General features: G+C 48.5%; 1 protein-coding gene across 3 annotated transcripts in view; it reads right to left on the reverse strand.

Moving 5' to 3' along the window:
- CTPS2 (CTP synthase 2) overlaps window positions 1-6,394 on the reverse strand; it is an 85,840-nt gene extending 79,446 nt beyond the window's left edge. Inside the window, exons 1-2 of one of the 3 annotated variants that reach the window (XM_007670434.4) lie at window positions 6,340-6,394; window positions 3,938-4,075 (exon numbers count right to left, since the gene is read on the reverse strand). The gene's annotated coding sequence lies outside the window, so the exon portion shown is untranslated. Of the gene's footprint in view, window positions 1-3,937; window positions 4,209-6,339 lie in introns of those variants that run through there. The other 2 variants (XM_007670437.4, XM_007670433.3) reach the window with 2 other exon arrangements.
- Window positions 6,395-6,540: the final 146 nt, after the last annotated feature.

The following is a 6,540-nucleotide window of genomic DNA, read 5'->3' on the forward strand; positions in this document are numbered from 1 at the left end:
AGGAGATCATCATACAAAGAGTCGGTTGGTATTAGTGGAGCGTGTAGGCTGGGTTGTGGCAGGAGATCGGTGCCGTAAGGTAGAAGGGGAGAACTGTGGTTTTTTAAAAATATTTATTAAGCACCGCGACGTGCCAGTCACATAAATGCGAGCTAGATTTAAGATTATCGGGATGGACGCCGTCCACGCATCACACGGGGCTCACTCTTAATCCCCTCTTTTCTCCCATTTCCCTCTGCTCCTCCTCCTCGCCCTTCCCCTCCCCTCAGCACCGTACTCGTCCGCTCGACTGTATATATTTTCATCACCCTATTTATTTCGTCAATGAGATGTACATCGCCTCGATTCTATTTAGTCGCCACTGTTTTTACGAGATGTTCTTCCCCTCGACTCTATTTATCGCCATCGTTCCCGTCCGTCCGTCTCCCCCGATTAGACCGTAAGCCCGTCAGAGGGCAGGGGCCGTCTCTATCTGTTGCCGACTTGTTCATTCCTAGCGCTTAGTACAGTGCTCTTGCACGTAGTAACCGCTCGATAAATACTATTGAATGAATGTTTTACAGATGAGGCCCAGAGAAGCCGAGTGACGTCTCCAGCGTCACGCGGCAGACGAGTATCAGAGACAGGATTATAACCCAGGCCCCCCGACGACCGGGCCCGTGGTTCTTCCACGCGGCCGCACGGCTTCTAATTTCTCACGGCAAATAATGGTAAAGGCTGTATCGCTTGAAGAGGCCTAGATAAATGAGAACGATGGTATTAAGCGCTTACTATGTGCCAAGCACTGTTCTAAACTGAGATAAATGTGAATTTAATACAATGCAGCTCCTGGAAGAGAGGGATCAAGTTTAATAGTTTTCCTGTACTCTGACAGGAGTTTAGTAAAGTGCTCTGCGCACTGTAGGAGCTCAATAAGTGCTTTCATTCATTCCCTCGTATTTAATAATAATAATATTGTTAAGCGCTTACCATGTGCCGAGCGCTGTTCTAAGCGGTGGGGGAGATACAGGGTCATCAGGTCGTCGCACGTGAGGCTCACAGTTAATCCCCATTTTACAGATGAGGTCACTGAGGCACAGAGAAGGTAAGTGACTTGCCCACAGTCACACAGCCGACAGGTGGCAGAGCCGGGAGTCATTCATTCAACAGTATTTACTGAGCGCTTACTATGTGCAGAGCACTGTACTAAGCACTTGGAAGGGACAAATCGGCAACAGATTTGAGTCGAACCCAAGACCTCTGACTCCAAAGCCCAAGCTCCTTCCACTGAGCCACGCTGTATTTATTGGGCGATTACTGTGTGTCGAGCACTGTACTAAGCGCTTGGGAAGTACCAGCCGGGAACAACTGCCGATGACATACCCCAACGCCACTCCATGTACCCTTTGGACAGCACTAAGGTACACATCTAGAAATTATTTTTTTATATTAATATCTGTCTCCCCTTCTAGACTGTAAACTCACTGCGGGCATTCATTCATTCATTCAATAGTATTTATTAATAATAATAATAATAATAATGTTGGTATTTGTTAAGCGCTTACTATGTGCAGAGCACTGTTCTAAGCGCCGGGGTAGACACAGGGGAATCAGGTTGTCCCACCTGGGGCTCACAGTCTTAATCCCCGTTTTCCAGATGAGGTCACTGAGGCACAGTGAAGTGACTTGCCCAAAGAGCGCTTACTATGTGCAGAGCACTGTACTGAGCGCTGGGAGTGTACAAATCGGCAACAGACGAGACAGTCCCTGCTCTTTGACGGGCTTACGGTCTAACCGGGGGAGACGGACGGACAAGAACAATAGCAACAAGTTGTCTACCGGTGATACTGTACGGCACTCCCCCAGACGCTTAGTACGGGCTGCGCGCGCCGGGAGCGCTCAATCAATACCAGCGATCGAGCGATCTGCGTCCCAGAGGAAAGAAATCCAAATGCCAAGTCCAATTAACTCCTAACTCCCCTTTAATCTGGGCTACCTTGCTACAAGGCCAGATAACCCGGGGCGATTTGTATTCAAGGAAGGGAGTAATCTGGCTCAGTGGAAAGGGCCCGGGCTTGGGAGTCAGAGGTCATGAGTTCGAATCCCGGCTCTGCCACTTGTCAGCTGTGTGACCGTGGGCAAGTCACTTCACTTCTCAGTTCCCTCATCTGTAAAATGGGGATGAAGACCGGGAGCCCCACGTGGGACAACCTGATTCCCCTGTGACTACCCCAGCGCTTAGAACAGTGCTCGGCACATAGGAAGCACTTAACAAATACCAACATTATTATTACTTGTCAGCTGTGTGACTGTGGGCAAGTCACTTAACTTTTCCATGCCTCAGTTACCTCATCTGTAAAATGGGGATTCGCTGGGAGCCTCACGTGGGACGACCTGATTCCCCTGTATCTCCCCCAGCGCTTAGAACAGTGCCCGGCACATAGTAAGCGCTTCACAAATACCAACATTATTATTACTTGTCAGCTGTGTGACTGTGGGCAAGTCACTTAACTTTTCTCTGCCTCAGTTACCTCATCTGTAAAATGGGGATTCAATGTGAGCCTCACGTGCGACGACCTGATTCCCCTGTATCTCCCCCAGCGCTTAGAACGGTGCTCGGCACATAGTAAGCGTTTCACAGATACCAACATTATTATTGTTATCTGTGAGCAGAAAACGAGCGGTTCATGGCACGGATGATAATAATGTTGGTATCTGTGAAGCGCTTACTATGTGCCGAGCACCTTTGTAAGCGCTGGGGTAGACACAGGGGAATCAGGTTGTCCCCCGTGGGGCTCACAGTCTTCATCCCCATTTTCCAGATGGGGTCACTGAGGCACAGAGAAGTGACTTGCCCACAGTCACACAGCTGACAAGGGGCGGAGCTGGGATTTGAACTCATGACCTCCGACTCCAAAGCCCGTGCTCTTCCCACTGAGCCACGCTGCTTATCCCCCACCGAGACGGGGCACTTCCCGGGCCGAGCTGGCCGGGACCGCCGCCCAAGGTGTTGTTGACGATTATTTGCCCCCTCATTTCTCGGGCCCTGGTCCTGGGACAACAGGTCGGAGGGAGGGAAGAGGGAAGCCAACTTGGAAGGTCCGCGTGGGGGTGGAAGAGGCAGGGGGTTAGGAAGGTGGGCGAGGGGTGCGAGGCTGGGCCTTCCTTCCTCCTTACGCCCCGTGCACCGTGCGAGGAGGCCGCAGGGCCAGACCGGCGACCAGTCTGGGGCCCGGTGACCTGTCCCTGGGGGCCAGGGCACTCGCCTCATTCATTCGGAAGCAGCGTGGCCCAGTGGAAAGAGCCCTGGGCTCGGGAGGCAGAGGTCAGGGGTTCGAATCCCAGCTCTGCCACTTGTCAGCTGTGTGCCCGTGGGCAGGTCACTTCACTTCGCTGGGCCTCGGCGACCTCATCTGGAAAATGGGGATGAAGACTGGGAGCCTCACGTGGGACAACCCGATCACCTCGTCTACCCCGGCGCTCAGAACGGTGCTCGGCCCATAGTAAGCGCCTGACAGATACCGACGTTATCATTATCGTCTATTAAGCGCCTACTACGTGCAGAGCCCCGTACTGGGCGCTTGGAACGGACAACCGGGCGGCGGACGCCTCCCTGCCCGGTGAGCCGGGGGGGGGGGGGACGGACGGCAGGGCCCGAGAGGATAAACCAAAAACAAGACATGAGTGAGAGAAACGGAATCCAGGGGCCGAACACCTCGGTGACAAAATAAATAGGGTGATATAAATGATATGTGGAAATGAGCCCAGGGCAGAGGAGCAGAGGGGAAGGGGGGGGGGCTCAGTCGAGGAAGGCCTCCTGGAGGAGGCCCCAGGAGGGTTTTGAAGGGGGGAAGAGTTAGTTGGGTGGATGGGAGGCTGCAAGAGGGGCACGCAAAGGTGGGCAGCGGGGGAGAGGAGGCTGCGGGAGGCTGGGAGGGGAGGAGAGGGGCAGGTTTACCTGGGCGGTGCGAGGTGCGGTGCAGGGGGTGGAGGCCCCAGCTGCAAAGGGGGCAAGGCTCAGCCTCCTTTTCTTCCTCTTTCTCCCCTTCTTCTTCCTCCTCCAGGCCCAAGGCGGCCTTGGAGCAGCAGCTGTTCACTGTTTACAGGAGGAAAACGGCTGCAACCCCCCACCTCGGGCACGAGAGGGAGCCCGCCTCCAGCCTCTCCCTGCCTTCCTAATAATAGCAATAATACTACTAATAACAGCGTTAATAATGTCGCTTTCGTCAAGCGCTTCCTCTCTGCTAAGCGTTGGGGGGGGATGCCAGGTCATCCGGTTGTCCCACGTGGGGCTCCCAGCCTCCCCAGAGGGGGTCACTGAGGCCCAGAGAAGAAGAATTGGCATTTAAGCGCTTACTACTACTAATAATAATGATGTTGGTATTTGTGAAGCGTTTACTCTGTGCAGAGCGCTGTTCTGAGCGCTGGGGGAGAGACAGGGTCATCAGGTGGTCCCACGTGAGGCTCCCGGTCCTCATCCCCATTTTACAGATGAGGGAACTGAGGCCCAGAGAACAATAATAATGGCATTTGTTAAGCGCTTACTACTACTACTAATAATGTTGGTATTTGTGAAGCGCTTACTATGTGCAGAGCGTTGTTCTAAGGGCTGGGGGAGAGACAGGGTCATCAGGTGGTCCCACGTGAGGCTCCCGGTCCTCATCCCCATTTTACAGATGAGGGAACTGAGGCCCAGAGAACAATAATAATAATACTGGCATTTGTTAAGCGCTTACTAATAATAATGTCAGCGCTTAACAAATACCAACTTTATTATTATTATTATTATTATTGCACTTAGAACAGTGCTCTGCACCTAGGAAGCGCTTAACAAATACCAACATTATTATTATTATTATTATTATTGCACTTAGAACAGTGCTCTGCACCTAGGAAGCGCTTAACAAATACCAACATTATTATTATTATTATTGCACTTAGAACAATGCTCTGCACCTAGGAAGCGCTTAACAAAAACCATTATTATTATTATTATTGCGCTTAGAACAGCGCTCTGCACATAGGAAGCACTTAACAAATACCATTATTATTATTATTATTGCACTTAGAACAGCGCTCTGAACATAGGAAGCGCTTAACAAATACCATTATTATTATTATTGCGCTTAAAACAGTGCTGTGCACATAGTAAACGCTTAAATACCAACATTACTATTATTATTATTATTGCACTTAGAACAGTGCTCTGCACATAGTAAACGCTTAAATACCAACATTACTATTATTATTATTGCACTTAGAACAGTGCTCTGCACATAGGAAGCACTTAACAAATACCATTATTAGTATTATTATTATTGCGCTTAGAACAGTGCTCTGCACCTAGTAAACGCTTAACAAATACCAACATTACTATTATTATTATTATTGCGCTTAGAACAGTGCTCTGCACCTAGTAAACGCTTAACAAATACCAACATAATTATTATTATTATTGCACTTAGAACAGTGCTCTGCACCTAGTAAACGCTTAACAAATACCAACATAATAATAATAATTATTATTATTGCACTTAGAACAGTGCTCTGCACCTAGTAAACGCTTAACAAAGACCAACATAATAATAATAATTATTATTATTATTATTGCACTTAGTGCTCTGCACATAGGAAGCGCTTAACAAATACCATTATTAGTATTATTATTGCGCTTAGAACAGTGCTCTGCACATAGTAAACGCTTAACAAAAACCAACATCATTATTATTATTATTGCCCTTAGAACAGTGCTGTGCACATAGTAAACGCTTAACAAAAACCATTATTATTATTATTATTATTATTATTATTACTGCCCTTAGAACAGTGCTGTGCACATAGTAAACGCTTAACAAAAAACATTATTATTATGATTGCCCTTAGAACAGTGCTCTGCACATAGGAAGCGCTTAACAAATACCATTATTATTATTATTACGCTTAGAACAGTGCTCTGCACATAGGAAGCGCTTAACAAATACCATTATTATTATTATTATTGCCCTTAGAACAGTGCTGTGCACATAGTAAACGCTTAACAAAAACCATTATTATTATTATTACTGCCCTTAGAACAGTGCTGTGCACATAGTAAACGCTTAACAAAAAGCATTATTATTATTATTACGCTTAGAACAGTGCTCTGCACATGGGAAGCGCTTAACAAATACCATTATTATTATTATTATTGCCCTTAGAACAGTGCTGTGCACATAGTAAACGCTTAACAAATACCATTATTATTATGATTGCCCTTAGAACAGTGCTCTGCACATAGGAAGCGCTTAACAAATACCATTATTATTATTATTACGCTTAGAACAGTGCTCTGCACATAGTGAGCGCTTGACAAATACCAACATTATTATTAGCTGCCTCGACGGAGAGCGGCCTCTAGGGGGCAGGCGGGAGCCCCCCCCTCCCTTGTCCACCCGCGCCGACCAATAAAGTTATTCAAACGTCGGCGGCAGAAGCGGCGCCGGGGGGGGGGCCGGAAGTGACGCAAAAGGATCATAGAGAGGGGGGCCAGAGCGGCCGCCGCGGAAGCGGCCGGCTTCCGGT

This window comes from Ornithorhynchus anatinus, chromosome 15 (genome assembly GCF_004115215.2).
Source record: "Ornithorhynchus anatinus isolate Pmale09 chromosome 15, mOrnAna1.pri.v4, whole genome shotgun sequence".
Lineage (NCBI taxonomy): Eukaryota > Metazoa > Chordata > Mammalia > Monotremata > Ornithorhynchidae > Ornithorhynchus > Ornithorhynchus anatinus.